The sequence below is a fragment of the Canis lupus genome, chromosome 22 (genome assembly GCF_011100685.1).
Source record: "Canis lupus familiaris isolate Mischka breed German Shepherd chromosome 22, alternate assembly UU_Cfam_GSD_1.0, whole genome shotgun sequence".
Taxonomy (NCBI): Eukaryota; Metazoa; Chordata; class Mammalia; order Carnivora; family Canidae; genus Canis; species Canis lupus.
Genome location: NC_049243.1, coordinates 17,179,936 through 17,196,985, shown reverse-complemented (window position 1 = coordinate 17,196,985; position 17,050 = coordinate 17,179,936). Strand labels below are relative to the sequence as shown.

At 34.9% G+C, this 17,050-nt stretch overlaps 1 long non-coding RNA gene across 7 annotated transcripts in view; it reads right to left on the bottom strand.

Moving 5' to 3' along the window:
- LOC111091635 overlaps positions 1 to 17,050 on the bottom strand; it is a 43,846-nt gene that overhangs the window by 26,118 nt on the left and 678 nt on the right. For 4 of the 7 annotated variants that reach the window (XR_005376334.1, XR_005376337.1, XR_005376340.1 and 1 more), the window contains exons 2-4: positions 15,656 to 17,021; positions 13,163 to 13,348; positions 12,102 to 12,198 (exon numbers count right to left, since the gene is read on the bottom strand). This is a non-coding gene — a long non-coding RNA (uncharacterized LOC111091635). The remainder of the gene's footprint in view (positions 1 to 12,101; positions 12,199 to 13,162; positions 13,349 to 15,655; positions 17,022 to 17,050) is intronic. The other 3 variants (XR_005376338.1, XR_005376336.1, XR_005376339.1) reach the window with 3 other exon arrangements.

Here is a 17,050-nt window from a genome sequence, read left to right as displayed (position 1 = left end):
CAATCTGATTTCTCTTTCTCAGCCTCTTATGACAGCATCTTGATTATATAATCCAGATTTCTGCCTTTGACTCTCATTTCCCTCACCATTATCCCAAAATGTTTTTATCCAGTCCATGGTTCACCTGCCACTTCTAAGCTGATTTTTTTAAGAACATAATTACATCTCTAAGTCTCACCTCTCCCCAGAAATTGGCCTGCCTGTCTAAGTACTCTTGCATGTCATTCTTTCTCAAATAAGGAATATGAAACCTAACAAGTTTAATAGATTATTTGTCACCTTTCCCCATCAAATATGCTCCCAGTTTCCAAAGAAAGAAATTACAGTCATCCAGAAATTTTCTCAATTCTTTACCAATTATCATCCAAATGTATTAATATGGAAAGCACATTCCTCATATCTTGGTTTTCCTATTAACATATCCCTAGCATTTTATTTCATGACCTCCAAATGTCACACTCACTGGGCAACTTGTTCTCCCAAAACATTTTGCTTTAGTATTCCTGAGCATCTTTGGCCATGCTGTTGGCTCTACTTCTTTTCCTGTCCAGTAAATTCTTTTTGTAATATTTTTAACTTTAAAATGCCATTGACTTCCTAAGACTTAATGGGGATTTCTTTTAGGTGCTTCCATTAACACTTTTCAAGTCCTCTTTATGTGATAGGATATTATAATCATTTGCTGTCCTTCTGTTTCCAGAAGTCTGATTATTTCTCACTTTTGTATACAACTAGATCTTGAAGTTCTTTGATACCAATTCATTGAGTATTAATTCATCCCCTAGTAATAATTTTTCCCTTTGGGGAAAAAACTAACTCACTCTTATATAAAATTTCTTAGAGTTTCCAGAAAAATTTTTAACAGAAAGTTGAGATTCGTTTTATAAAAGTATATATGTGCTATAATTACTAGCTAATGTTTACATTGCATAATACTTGATAAAAACAAAAGAATATGTCATGTATAAATTCTGAATAAAAATGATAAATTAACCCACTACCCAACTTAACTAGACCAAAACCCATGATTTTCAATCTTCGTTCCTTTTCTCTGTCATCCCCTGCCTTGCTCTCATCTATAAATACTAGTCTGAATTGTATATTCATAATTCCCTTTTTTAAAAGAAAGTTCTTTTACACATGTAAGTATCCTTGAACAGTGCTAAATTGTTTCCTAAGGTAGGAGGGATTTTTTGATCTACCACCAACATACCACCAATCTATGACTATTCCTACTGATTCTCATGTTTATCCATACTTGTTTAGTCAGACTTCCTAATTTTCACCAATTTAGCAAGTATAAACATGCCAACTCAATAAAGTCTTAATTTTAATGTCTCTGACTACTAATAAAGCTAATTCTATTTCTTTATTGATCCTTTGATTAAAATAAGAACTAATATTCTCTACCTGTTGCTTCTTGCTACCCAATGTGAGTTTTCAATACAGGACTATGATCTTGGTAAAGTATGATGTGAGTAGTTTGGCAAATAACTCCAAAGTCTATGTGAATTAAAGGATCAATTGTCTTTTAACTAGTGGAATATAAGGAAAAAAGTAGTCAATTCAAAAAATAAAGTTACTCTATATTTCACCATTATCCAATTTTAAATCATAAAGGGTATTATAGAAACCCTCAAAGTCAGAATTTTTAAGTAATGAAATTTAGAGATTCTAATCCAACATGTTAAATTAATTATAAAATTGAGACACAGATCAAAAAATCTGATTAAGATCATAGAAAAATTGAGAGAATTAAAATCTATATCTTATTCCTGTTAGTCCAGGATTCTATATCATCCTACAGGATTCTATGCCAGCCTAAACTGGGACTGGTTTATAGTTGACTCAAAGAAAGATTAGAAATCTGTGAGCAGGTAGAGGTAATTTCAATATGTTATTAGTATTTTAGATCTGCTTTTGGCTATTGTTATATCTTCATTGTTGACTGATAAAAATAGGCTTCCTGCTGTCATGCGTTGTTTTGGAACAACACAAATAACTTCTCTGAAGGAATGTAAAATAAGAGATTCTGAAATAAATATTACAATAATAAAACTTTAGATCTACCATTAAAAAATGCATTTGGAAAAAAATGCGTTTGGTACAAAAATGTAAAGGCTTGTAATTACACCATATTTTTGCAATAAAAAGCTATTTTATGTAATTGTTCATATCATGATCTCATAGACTCTAAAAGAAAAAAAGGATTTCTTCTCTGACATGACTAAAATGGTATTGAAGGAGGATGTGGAATAAGAAGGAATATGTAATAAGCAATAACTTTCTGTGTAATAAGAAAGTGAGAAGCCAATTGAGCCTTCTAAAGTCACAACTAAGTTCATTATAATGTCAAGCTAATCAGTGCCTAATTCATTATATGCCAATATAAGATTACTTCTGCATTGCCTCAATGCTGTTGTTGTTTATTCTATGAAACTTAAGAAATTTATAGTAGGCATCATCATCTATAATTATAACAGATCATAATATCCAAACTGAAGATTTATCAGAACTGTAATTCAATGAAAGATAAAGAGAAATATGTAACAATGTAAAATAACTGTAAATAGAATTCACTTATTCTACTTTGCCATTAGTGAGACATTTAGTGGCATGACCTTCACCTTTCTGAGCCTAGTTTCCCCATACATAAAATGAGAGATTTATAACATGAATTGGGCCCTAAGGCATCTTAGTACTCTAAAAGTGTGTAAATCTAATAGATAATTCTAACTTTCGGGCAGCCCCAGTGGTGCAGCGGTTTAGCGCCACCTGCAGCCCAGGGCATGTATCCTGGAGTCACGGGATCCAGTCCCATGTCAGGCTCTCTGCATGGAGCCTGCTTCTCCCTCTGCCTGTGTCTCTGCCTCTCTCTCTCTCTGCATCTCTATGAATAAATAAATAAAATCTTAAAAAAAAAAAAGATAATTCTAACTTTCCAAATTGTACAAGACAACAATTGTACAAGTTTCAGTTTACCTGCATTTATCTATTTTGCACTGCTAAAGGGTTTTATTAAATTCTTAACATGTGGTGTTATATTGCTGTCAATGATTTCAATATATGTTTACAGGGTCATAAAATAATTGATTAGAATGAGTTACAGTTTAATACAAATCAAAAGAAAGACATCAATCTCTAAGCACAAAAAAACAGGAACTTCAATATCCTAAATTCTTTATTTCATTTTTGCACATACTTTTTCTAGCAGGCCCATACAAATTTGTAACCTTATGTACACCTAAATTCCTTTGACAATAAAATGTCTTTCCTTCCCAGTAAGCACTCTTTAAAATGAGTTTAGCACACCAGGGAGCACTTTTATCCATTCCCACAAGAAATTCAGTATCTTCTTCAAGACTTTATGATCCTCATATTATTTGCTGTTGAGCAGGCAGTAACAAGAAAATATTCTGAAATCTAATGTGTGTTTAGTTTTTTGTTTTCCTTGACTAGACTAAAGGTATGGGTTGGAAAATCAAATTTCAGCATTTACAGCTTTTATAGAGTCTATGTAGATTGTAATAAAGAAAAATCTGAAATTCATCATCTGTTTACTTAGGACACCAGGTAGAGTGTTCCCAGGCTTAGAGTTACTAAAATATTAATTTTTTATTGTAGACTGAGAAAAAAGAATTTTGATAGCCCCAGTATATGGGTAGACCATCCTGAATGCTTTGTCCTCCTTCTTGACTAGTAGCCTTACAAAGTAACAGATAGAGTATGGCGTTTAAGAATCTGAAGAGACTGAGCAATTAAGGTACATTTCTTTAAAATATCAAGTAAACCAGACAGACATTGGAACAGTCTGTTATTGCTGTTTGTTGTAAATATAACATAATAAATATATAAATATATTTACTATATATGTTAATTATATGTGATACTTATATAGAGAATTTAAATATATATAATATTGAGAACATGCTCCATAGCTGTAGTCACCTGTGGAGGTATATTAGATAATAGTAAATCTATGATTCTTAAAGGAGCCATCTCTATTATTTTTTAAAGCAATGGATATTTGAAGTAAATTATTCCAGAATCAGTCACTAAGTGTATAATTTGTAGCAAGAATGGAGGTCATAAAATGACATCATGTGTTATCAGATATTAACAATAGTGAGGCTGTTAAGAGTACAGGGTCTGGAGCCAGCTTGTCTGGATTTAAATCCCAGTTCCATTATATACCGGTTATTGGACCTTGGACAAGCTACTTAAGCTTTTTTTGGAAATCATTCTAAGGGTTTAAATCTGATTCCCCATCTTAAGCATAAGGGAGGACTATATTTCTCTATCTCTTACAAGATAAGCAAGAGATGTGGTGAGTTCTGGCCAATGACCTATCAGTAGAAAAGACATGTGCGTAGTGGGGCAGAGATCAATATGAGTTCCCCATGTTTTCTCCTTCCCAACACAGTGTCCCTCAACGTTAAGAAATGAGATAGAAGTGTTACAAGCAATGGAAATTTCATCAGCCTGGTCCTGGGTGACAGTACAGGGAGACTAACAGTGGACATGTAATATAAGCAAGAAATAAATCTTGGTTGTGTGAAGCAGCCAAGAGCTTGGAATTAACTTGTTATTGCAGCATGACCTTGCCTAATATATCTAATATATTCACTGTGTCTCAGTTTCCTCGTCTGTAACTGGGAATATAACAGCATCCAATTATTTTTATGGTTGTCAGCAAGACTTTATTGCAGTATAAAATCAATACAGTTTTTAAATTCCTATTAATAGTACTAGTTTGTGTACACCCTAGTACAGTTTATATATGCCAGCTTACTAGATTTTAGAGAACCTGTCATAAAATCCAGATTTAGTCAGCAGTGAGTTCACATTTCTGCAATGCATATCATCTCAAATTAAAAATAAAAGTCTCAAATTCTGCTGTAATATAAAATGGCTTTACCAGGATATATAATACTTTTGTCATGTGAAATATCTGTATCTTGACTGAAACATCCCAGTTTCTGACTTACTAATGATACTTTTTTTTTTTTTTAAAGATTTTATTTATTCATGAGAGGCAGAGAGAGAGAGAGAGAGAGGGGCAGAGACACAGGCAGAGGGAGAAGCAGGCTCCATGCACCGGGAGCCCGACGTGGGACTCGATCCCGGGTCTCCAGGATCGCGCCCTGGGCCAAAGGCAGGCGCCAAACCGTTGCGCCACCCAGGGATCCCTAATGATACTTTTGATTTTTAGAAACAACATATTTTTTCTATTACACAAAGGAAATATAAGCCAGAGAAAAGGGAGAAGTAGGAGAGGGTAGAAAGACAATAGTGGAGACTAATAGACACTTCAGTACAAAAGGATTCTTCCGTAATGCTCCGATGATAGCTTTATATATCAAGATTTGGGATTGAAGACTACTTGAACACTGAGAGTGAAAAAAGAGTTTTTTTTTTTTTTTTTTGCTACAGAAATTTAAGCTCTTTATAGACATACTTTTAGTTAATCTGCACAACATCAGAGAAAGGTATTATTTCCTGTACTTTGCAGATAAGAAAAATATACCATAGACCACAGGCAGAATAAAAGAGAGTCTCTCATTACCCAGAGGCATTTACTCTACTGGGGAAGCAACTCTAAGTTTTCATTTTCATTCAGTTGTTCATTTATTGCTCTCCCTCATGTTTTAAACTAGAGCCAAAAATGAAAAGAACAGTTTATCAAAGCAAAGAAAAAAAGGAAATATTTTCCCTGGAGGAGCAAAGTATATTTACATTATTGTCATTTTGCTGAACTCTGGGGAAGAATTTATTGACCAAGGAAAGGAACAAATGGATTAGCAGATCTCATGGGACCAACCATCTCTGGATGCTAGGAGGTCCATCTAGCAGAGATGAGAATGAGAATATGACATTGCCTATATTGAATCTGGCAAGAAAGAATTTCAAATTGCTTCACTAAACAAAGTTAGCCACACATTACATTTTAACTCGTAAGGGAATACTAATTACACTGTGTATGCTCACATTGGAGTACTACATAATACATACTATAGTCAAAGTACATTAATGTTAATACACAATATTATGTTCATTAAAATTAAATAAATAGTGCTATGCAAGTACTGTATAACCAGACGAGTCTCCTGTGTTTAGAAATTTATTATCTGTGCTGCTAGTGAAACTTGAAGACATTTTAGAATATCTAATAAATAATTAAAATCTAAAAGATTAGCATTTTTAGCCATTTGAAAATTATTAGTTAAACATTAACTATTTGTGTTACCATGATACTATACAGAGCTTGTTATTTAGTTGGGCAAATACAAGCCAAGTCAAAGCAAATAAGAAATTTACCAAGCATTTGAAAGAAAAAAATGGCACCATCACCTCTATTGTTTAATGAAGTCTATAAAGCAATAATAAAAACTACTCATTTCCCCCAAAATTAAAACATAAAAGAAATTTTCTATGTTCTCAAATTATTACCATTCTAGTAAAAACAATAATAAATGCTATTTGGAACTATCATATTGGAAATAAATCTTTATGTTATCTAGTAATGATATCACTGTAGACAAATGAGTATCCTCATACACTACAGGTGCTATTACAAACTACCAAAAAATTCTTGAGATATATTTACTGAAACATACCAGAAAACCTTAATTTTACACCCCATTTAAAACACATATCCAATATTTAGTAACGTAGTAGACAATCATAAATGTTTGCAAAGTTGTGGATGCTTCATTGAAAAGATATTTATATGCAATGCTGAAATAAGTAAAATGTTTATATCCACATGGCAAACCTATATGAGTAAATTTTATTCTGTCCAAAAATGATATAGAATATGTGAACACCTGCAAAATGATCATAACTTATTCCAGAAATCTAATTATAATAAAACTCCTAGGAATCAAAATTGACATGGATGAAGGCACCAAAAAAGTTGAATGAAAAAGGTTCCATATGCTGGACTGTGAAGAATAAGCATATTTTGAAAAAGCTAAGCAGACAGCATAGGACTTTTTAATTGGTGAAAAAGATATAAAAACAGCAATAATTATGTGGTATCGAAAATAAAAAGAATCATGGTCTAACTTGGGTGAAAATGAAGGATGGGAAGGAGAGAGAAAGGAGTGAATGGAACTATAACCTTTATAGCTAGCATTGATTGAACCTTACTCTGTGCCAGAACCGTGACAGGCTTTAAAAGCATTCACTCATTTAAATATGAACCACTAGTAGATAAGTACTCTCAGTCCTGTTTTACAAGACAAAATACATGGGGGTCAGAGAGTGCAGGTTCTGGGGCACACTGCCTCATTTCCAATCTCAGCTCCTTCATTACTGGCTGCATGATCTGGGGCAAATTCATGAGCCTCTTTATACCTCATATTAAAACATCCACAGTTAACAGTCCCTGGATATATGATTGTCATGAAACTTAAATGCTTTACCATGGATAGTGTTCCTGTGACAGTGCATGGCAAGTGGCAAGTGTTGATAATTTTCAACCCTTTTCATCAAATGGAAAAACTGACTCTTCAAAATTGTAAGTAAAACTCTAGGATATATCACCAGTAACTTGTAGAATGGGGGAAGCCAGGTCTGCAAAGCCTAGGCTCATAGGCACAATGTGGGCCCTTTGCCCCGACCTACAGGCTACCATGAAACGCCCTTCCATACCTTGGCAATAGGAAAAACACCTTCTTCCTGATCACAGAATCAGAGCAGAAGCATAAAACTGCTCTCCAGTGAAAACAGAATGGTTCCCGGTCATCAAGCTTGCTGTCATACCCTGAGAAAGGTATTTATGTGGTTTTTTTGTTTGTTTTTTTTGTCTTTTTTTTTTTTTTTTAATAAAGCATGTGTTCATCAGCAGAGAGACCAACCAGCTTTGGAAACAATAAAAGGAGTATCCCAGAGGAAGTGTGCATTGAAGAGCGGTAACTGGAACTGAAGCAAATGGCTGTGAGAATCCCATTTCCATTGGCTGCATAGTCCTGGACTCAGCCGGCTATGAATTAACATTTGACTCACTTTATAGTTTGATTCTCCTAGTTCTTTTGCTTCCCACTTAGATCTGTCTTCAGAAAAGAATACACTGACCATGCCACAGAAGCGTGAAAGTCTTTGTAACAGTTATATTTTCATTGCACATTGAGTTTCTGCACCAATCTTGTACATATGGTTCACTTAAGTTGGCCTTATATTTCATTATCTAAACCACAGTATTTTAGAGTGAAAGAAGGTACTTTTTTATCAATGCCCTAAGACAATAGGCTAAAAGGGACTTAGGAAATTGGGACATATAGCTAAGTCAATATAAGTTAAGCATTAGATTTTAAAATACTCCATCTCCTCTCCTTCCCAAAATTAGATTTTCAGCCTGTGCAACTATGTAGCATACCAATATATAGTGCCCGAGTTAAGGTATGCTTGGAAGGTTTTTAATATGGCTGTGTGGGGGTGCCTGGCTGGCTCAGTCAGTAGAGCATGCAACTCTTGATCTTGGGGTTGTAAGTTCAAGCCCCATGTTGGGTATAGAGATTACTTAAAAATAAAAGAAAAAAATCTTTAAATGTGGCCGTGTGATCTTGGATAACATATATAAATCTTTAAACTCTACTGTCCCTATTTTAAATTGGAAACAATAATTCCCATCTGATAGGACTGTTGTGAGAATTTATGTACAACACACACATATGTACACTCAAATACACATATAAATATATGTGTGTCTATATATGTGAATATGTATATACAGTCAACCCTTGAATGACATGGATTTGAACTGCATAGATACACTTATGCGTGGATTTTTTCAGTAAACAGCTACAGTATAGTGTAAATGTATTTTCTCTTCCTTATGATTTTCTTAATAAAATTTTAGATCCTCTAGCTGACTTTATTGTAAGAATACAGTATATAATACATATATGAAATATGTGTTCATTGATTTTTTTTATGCTTATTGGTAAGGCCAGTAGTTAAGTTTGAGGGGAGTCAAAAGTTATACATGGATTTTCAATTGCATGGGTGGAGGGGGTCAGCCCCTGACCCCTGTGTTGATCCAGAGTCAACTGTATATCTTAGTTCAGTGAATGCTCAAAAACTGATGGCTGTTATTATTTCCTTACCACTCTAGTTCAACTCTCTGAGGCCCCTTGTGAGATAGGTTGCAGACTTTTCTCAGGCGACAATGCTCTGTACTGCTGTGTGATTTCTTTTTTTTTTTTTTTTTAAGATTTTATTTATTTATTCATGAGAGACATACAGAGAGAGAGGCAGAGACAGAGGCAGAGGAAAAAGCAGGCTCCATGCAGGGAGCCTGATGTGGGACTCGATCCCAGAACTGCAGATCATGCCTGAGCCAAAGGCAGACACCCAACTGCTGAGCCACCCAGGCATTCCCTGCTGTGTGATTTCTTGTACTTCAGTATCTGCTATGTTCCAGGAATGGTTAGCTCTGTATGTATTGATAGGGTGAAAACAAAACTATGCCTCTCAGTTTTGCCTTCTCTCAACAAATGACAAGATTAGTTGTTGGTTTCACAATATTTATAAAGTAAATATTCACAAATCGGTAATCAGTATGTTTATGAGCATGGATATTTCTGTTCTGTGCTAAAGGTACCATCCCATGTTACATTATTTGACCTAGAACAGGCCATTTTGAATGAAAAGGAGTAAGTATCCTTAGGGAGGGACTTCAGTGTCACCTGGGAGAAAGCTTTTTTCAACTGTAGATGACTTCTGGTAACAGGAGAAGTTTTGGATGTATAGAATTTGGGGACTTTAGGAGTGGCATCAGGAAGGCTAGATATAGAAAGAGATGACTAGAATTAAAATGGGAGGGCTTCCCAGTGAGTGACTAGAAGGAAATAGAATCTTTGGTGAAACCTATAGTTAAATGGTGAGAAGAGGAAATCCAACAAAGTCAATAGAGGTCAGAGGTATTAGATATGAAACATACTTAAGTGTAGTGTCACAGAGTTGGGAAAAGTGGACTATGAACATGTAAAGTCAAGGAAAGTGGGCTATAAATACACAAAGGCAATGACAATAAAAAGGGTCAAGCACCTTTTATGTTGTTTTTACTGTCCTTCAGCGTCTGATGATGTCTAAGGATATGCTGCCTAATTGCCAAAATCTACTGGAGAGAAAAATATAAAGGTGACTCAAGATAGCTAGTATTTTTTTTATTAACAGTAAGTAGAAGTGAAAACCTATCCTTTTACAAAAAAAAAAAAAAATTCACTGCTGCTTTGATTGCAGTATTAAGAAGTTAAATGTAGGCTGTGGTATAACACCATAGATAGCCAGACTGGCCGTGATGTAGATTCCAAGGATCTGTTCATGTCTAGCCTAGAAGAACCTCACTTTCATATACACAGTTATGTGGAAATGGCACCTGGACTCAATCTTGATCCAGAAATAACACAAAAATGCTAAAATATTCATGTGCACAGCTAACAAGTCTATCTTAGGTTTTTTTCAGCTTTATGACTAGTATAGGTTGTGTGTCAAATGCCTTTTATGATCATTACTTAATCGTTTAACAAGCTCTGACATGACTCTAATAGATTTGGGTGTTTTTTTAATGTATTGAAATATGGAGGTGGAAATATTCTTTTTGTTCAAGAAAGTACATCATATATTTCCACATGTAAAGTAAAAAAAATTGCTTCTATAGAGAATATATGTCATGCTTATGGCACATTCAAGACATTTTTAATCCTTTCCATTTAGAGAAAAATATAATATAAAAAGTTTGCTTCCCACACAAATCAATTTTTTTCTTTTTATCCTTTTTCTCTTTCTAGCTTTCTTTTCCCCTTTGTCCATGAGTGTTAAATTGCACAAAATCTAAATTCTGGGTAATGACAAATATTAATCTAGTAATAGTCCCCTTATCTACATTTATCTCATTTTAAACCCTAAAGGCAGGTAGAAATATTTAAAATAAAGTTAATAAAACAATTTTGTCATTAAAAGTTTATCCATAAAGAGAGAAAAAACTATACTTATTAATATTGTATTTTAAATCAAGTTAGTACCAACTTGACAGGATTTAAATATTACCTATAATTAAGAATTAGGTAGCCTTTAGAATATTTATTATTTCATTATCAATAAGCATTATTACTTTCACCAAATAAATGTCTCATTGGTGGGCGCCTGGGTGGCTGAGTTGGTTAAGAGCCTGCCTTAGGCTCAGGTCATGATCCCATAGTCCTGGGATCCAGCTCCACAATGAGCCCCACATTGGGCTCCCTGCTCAGCAGGGAGTCTGGTTCTCCCTCTCCTGCTTCGTCTGCTCACTTTCTCTCTCCGTCAAATAAATAAATAAAAAATCTTTTTTAAAAAAAGTCTTATTGGCATATAACTTCAGACCATTAATGACTTCCTTTTCTTGATAATCAAAATAAAGAAGAAACTATGCATCATTTCATAAATATGACATTTACATTTTGTCAATAATTGTCCAATTTTCCTACAAGTTTGGTATTTTTTAATGATCCTGTTGCTATCACATTCTATGCATTGTTTATAACGTGCACATATTCAATACTCAATATGTGTGCTTATTTCAGTGAATATATAGGAGAAAGATTCACCAACCTTAAAATAAACTACCTCAAATTTTTCTTGTTCAGTCCTAGCTTGGCCACTTCCCAGCTGTGTAACCTCAGGCAACCTACTTACCCTCTGAAATTCTCAGATTCTTTATCTTTAAAATGGGGTCATTATTAACTTGCAGGGTCCTTGTGAAGATCAGAGCTAATGCTCACCATGCACCTGGCAAAAGTTAGGTGCTCAGTAATTGGTAGATGTTAGCAGTAAGTGAAATTGAGGTCAGCAATCCCTACCCTCTCCCTAAAAAGATAATCCAGAAAGAAGCAGCTAGCGATCATAGTTCTGCACCATGAAAATGTTGACTTTCTACGTCACTGAAAAAGCCTTTCATTGGCCCTGCAATACTAGCTCAGTGCTTTCATATACCACACACCCTGGGATCAGAGCCGTCACGCAGGTTTTAACAATCCTACCTTAGATTCAAAGAATCAGATAAAAAGAGATGTTGTAAAGCCAGGCTAAAGATCTGTCGATCTGTGTAAAAACATTACCTGAGCACAAATTTTCATGAAGCTTTTCCAAATGTAACACTTCAGCCTGCGAGTGAAGAACTGGCATCTGAAGAACACGGGGCATGGGATCAGTGCCCTAAAATAAAACGTAAAATGATTTCTCTCCTTCAATGGATTTGTTTTGCCCCTGACCTAATTTCTATGCTAATTTATAGGGCTTATGATTAGTTTATCCTCTCACAGCCCATACCTCTGCCTTCTTTCTAGTCTCCCAGGGTCTGACTCCGGGAAGTAAGGCACACTGTCATCGATAAACTGCATTCACTGAACTGTTCATTATTCAGCCACTGCTGATCCACTTTGTGGATTTTCCACGCCTTTCATTTTGTCTCCTCCTCAATCCTACTACCTTTCTTTTGATGATTTCACTGCTCATTATCACCTCTACCAGAAGTGAGAAGAAAGAATGTGAAATTTAAATGAGTTGGAAATGACTTTTAAAATTTATTTTGAGGATAAGGAGAGAAAGTTGAAAATGTGAGCTAAAATTAGGCCTGGGGTTTTCTGATGACTTTGCCTAGCTATACTTATCCCTGTTAAAGTGAGGCTAATTAAGTTCTGAAAATAAAAGAACTGCTCTACCCTACTAACTGTTCTACCCTACTCTACCCTTCCTATTGGAATATGTGGGGAAAGAGGAGAAATGTAAGATCCATTTACACCCAGTTTTCTAAAACAAAAAGAAAGTATCAGTATAGTCTAATGCTTACAAAAGTCACATAAATTGCACAGTTCAGTGTTAAATGTTTTAGAAGACAAGTTTGTATTATACTAAATTATCTTATTTGCATCCTTTTGTACAAGTAGTATAAATAGTATATTTATTTACTAAAGTAATTATACAGCTTTTTTTAGCAAAAGAACCGATCTGGTAATTTCCTATTAGCTGCACAATTAATCTCTGAGCTGTGTAGGAAAAATGCAAGTAGGCTTTTTTTTTTTTAAGTTTAATATACTTGAACAACAATTTACCTAAATTAAAGCCCCCCCCCCCCCGACAGCCACCCTTTTTCCTCAATTTTTCCAGGGGTTTTAGTTACCCATGGGCAGCTGTAGTCTAGAAGCAGATGATCTTCCTTCTGACATGTTGTCAGAAGGTCAACAGTAGCCTAATGCTAGGTCACAGTCCCCGTGCCATTCTGTTCACCCCTCACTCCACCTGATTGTGTAGATGTCTTATCATCTCACGTCATCACAACTAGGGTGAGTACAGAATGGTAAGATTTCTGAGAGAGACAGAGAAAGGCCATATTCACATAACTTTTATTACAGTATATTGTTAAAATTGTTCTACTTTATTGTTATCATTGTTAATCTTTTATTGTACCTAACTTATAAATTAAGCTTTATCAAAGGTACATATGTATAGGAAAAACAGCTCTCAGTATGATGTATGGCTTCAGGCATCCCCTGAAGGTCTTGGAACATAAGCCCTGCAAATAAGGGGGAGCTACTGCAGTATTGTTTCTTAAACATATTTGTAAATTGGAAAAATAATATAAAATAACTGACTAGTACATATAGCAATGTTTAATATCAAGGCTTTTGGAAGTCAAGGGTGGTAAGAAAATAACTGTTCTTTTTCTAAGTTATCCTCTAACATCAGATCCAATCCTGAGGCCAAAATCTACTATTCCAAGAAATAGGAGTATTTTTAAGACTTGAATTAGTTATGCACCACTTATCTTGCTTTCAACTAATGTATAAAATGAGGGTTAGCTGGGCAATCCATAAAATTACTTAGAACTTTTCAGGACTTTCAAGTACACACAATAAATCTACACACAAAATGTATTCTAAGTCTACAAGTTGTAAGAAGAGTGAAGCTAGTCAGACACAGAAGAGTTTGTGTTTCTGTATATATATCTGTTTAGAACATAGTAACTGACTAAAGAAGTTCTTACTTCAAAAAGGCATTATATAGCAAATCTATGCCTCCAATGTTTTTCCTACTGTATTTGAGTGATTAATGTTTGTTGGCTTGAAATATATCTAAATGTATATAGGCCCTAGATCCGTCTATTCAGATGAGAAGGGCGTACCAGAACAGAAAGAATGTGAGCTTTGGAGGCCACAGATATTGATACGCATGTGACTTAGGTCTGTAAAATTGAAATAATGATACCTACATTGTAAAATTGTTATGAACAGTAAGCAAATAGACATGTAAAACACCCAGTAGCATGTTTAAAACATAAGTGACAATAAATGGTCAATTTTATTATTTTTCAAATATTGCATTGGTTTTATAAATGTGATCAGCTCTCAGTCTTGATTGTTGGATCAGAAAAGGAATGTGTGTGTGTGTGTATAAACATGCATTCCATACACACATATTATGTAAAAGAATATATGTATAAAATATTGTATATACATGCATATTTAATTACCTATTTATATTATTTTATATTATACTGAATTTTTATATCTTATATTTTATACTATTTATATTTATGCATATATAATATACATCATATATACATACATCTAAGTCATCTAAAAGGACTGCTAATTTCATATATTAACAAGCAGAAATGGAATAATCTTAAGGTCATATTATAAATTTATACCTATTCTCAATCTTGAATTAATTAGAGCATTTATAGAACTATGGTTCAAAATAGGTTTAAATATCTGTGTATATATTTTAAATACTTTAAATAGTTCAAAATAAAAGCTACCTGGAAAACATAGTTACCTCAAATATTTTTAAAGTTTTAGGGTATATTTGATAAATGTACAAAGTTTGAAGATGATATCCTGATGGACACTTACAAGCATGCTCACACTTCATAAAGAGATAAGACTACAAGGAGAGAACCTTGCAGTAAATGAGAATTATTATTAACTTTCAGGGATGTCATGCAGAAAATAATTATCTAACCTGTGTATCATTATTCAGTGTCTGTTAATGACAGATATTAGGGAAGCTATTTAATGAATATAAGTCCTTGTAGAGTGTAGGGGTGTATTTACGGGAAATTTGAAACAGAGAGGTGTGATTTCTTACCTAAAGTCACACAGTATCCTAGCAATAACCCAGAAAACCCAGAGAATCCAAATTTCCTCACTCTGCTCAGTGTACCATCTATTCTTATCAAATTGTTTTCCTTTTCTATAGGAAAAATAGGCTTGGGAGGTATATAATCTAACTATTCTTCTATATCAATTTTTATAAAACACCTGGGAAGCAAGCCCAGTGCAGTTGAGACATCTGAGAAGTTCATAAGTATTATTTTCAAGGGAGGAATAGAACAGAAGCTCTCCAGGTCATCTTTAGAAAGAACTATGTGACACCAGATGGCAGGTCACAGGGCTGGCATCATAAGGAACAAGAGTCTGGGAATGTTTTCACTGTAGCCAGGATGAAGGTATGGGAGAAAAAAGAAGGGTATTTGGTCTGTTTTTTTTTTTTTTCCCTGAGGCCAAATTACAGTGTAACCCTGCATGAAACCTCTGCTTAGATCTTCAAAAAGGAAAGATAATAACAAGTACCTCAGTTAACAGTTTGAATTGTGACCTGAAGGTTTTACCTCAAATTGTCCCAAGGTCTTCCAGTTTTGATGACAAACTTCCATCCAGGGACTTTGCAATCACAAAGCGACAGGAGTTATTATTGTCATTCTAAGCATTATCTCCAGAATGTTTAACTTCTGCGTTTCAACTTACATTATAATTCATATGACCATGCTTTTTAGAAACTCTAGAAATATTATATTACTAAATTCTATGTATTACAGAATACATAGATTTCGTTTCTTGCCTACTTCATGAAGCGTAAGAGGAACACTTAACCTTTTCATAGAAACCAGCTGGATATGGTCAGAAGACCAAAACTCTGCTGGGATGTGGGATGGGGACACTTGAAAATGGTACATCTGTGCCCAAAGTATCCACTGCAAATTAGAGAAAGAAAGAGTGCAAGAGTCCAGGGAGAATTAAAGGTTGTCCTCAAAATAATTACAAAGAGGTGATGTCACTTCAATTGGATCGTCTTCGTAAACTACAGCTCCTGTGTAGTGTCATTGTAAGCAAAGGACAAATTAGGAAGAGAGATTTTATATCTTCACCAAAATAAAAGGTGAGTGATTTTAACTTATTGGAGAGGACATGAACTGTGAGGGGGATATACAGTGTAGCACTGTTGCTGTTTGTAGAGATGTAAAATTAATTCAGACAGTGGGGGGCACCTGGGTGGCTCAGCAGTTGAGCATCTGCCTTTGGCTCAGGGCATGATCCCGGGGTCCTGGGATCGAGTCCCACATTGGGCTCCCAGCATGGAGCCTGCTTCTCCCTCTGCCTGTATCTCTGCCTCCCTCTCTGTGTCTCTCAAGAATAAATAAAATCTTTATATATAAAAAAATTCAGACAGTGGGCCCTGCTTGCATGTATTCTGACTGCTGACTTACTGCCTGCCTCTGGCCATGTGCCCCAAACTTCCAGAAGCTGTGGGTATTGTGTGAAGACACAAATTAAACGCATTTTAGAAGGAGCTTGATACTGATTTTTGGAGTCAGATATGTTTCAACTACAGATCCCTCGGTAAACATTTACCAATTATGGTAAAAGTTCAGCTGTAGGGCAGAGTCAGCTGCTGAAGAAGAAGAGATGTACGTGTGCTTGATCACTTCCCGGACTGTGCTTTATCAGCTGTAGAATGGCTTCACACCCACGTGTACGTGTTGCTGTGTGTGTTCACCTCTTCGCAGCCCTCCAATTTCACTGTAAAGAGCTTAAAGGGGTTAATTTCATAAATCAGATCCATGTCATAAGCTAGATACGTATAATAGGGAATTTTGCTTGTGGACTCCGCGGACGGTCGCATTCGTGCAATAAGAAACAGTTACACAGACCGAGTGTTTTGATGTAGGGTGTTGTCCGTTGCAGGACTCTGTGTCTCTAGAATTAACAGAGATGAAGAGATAATA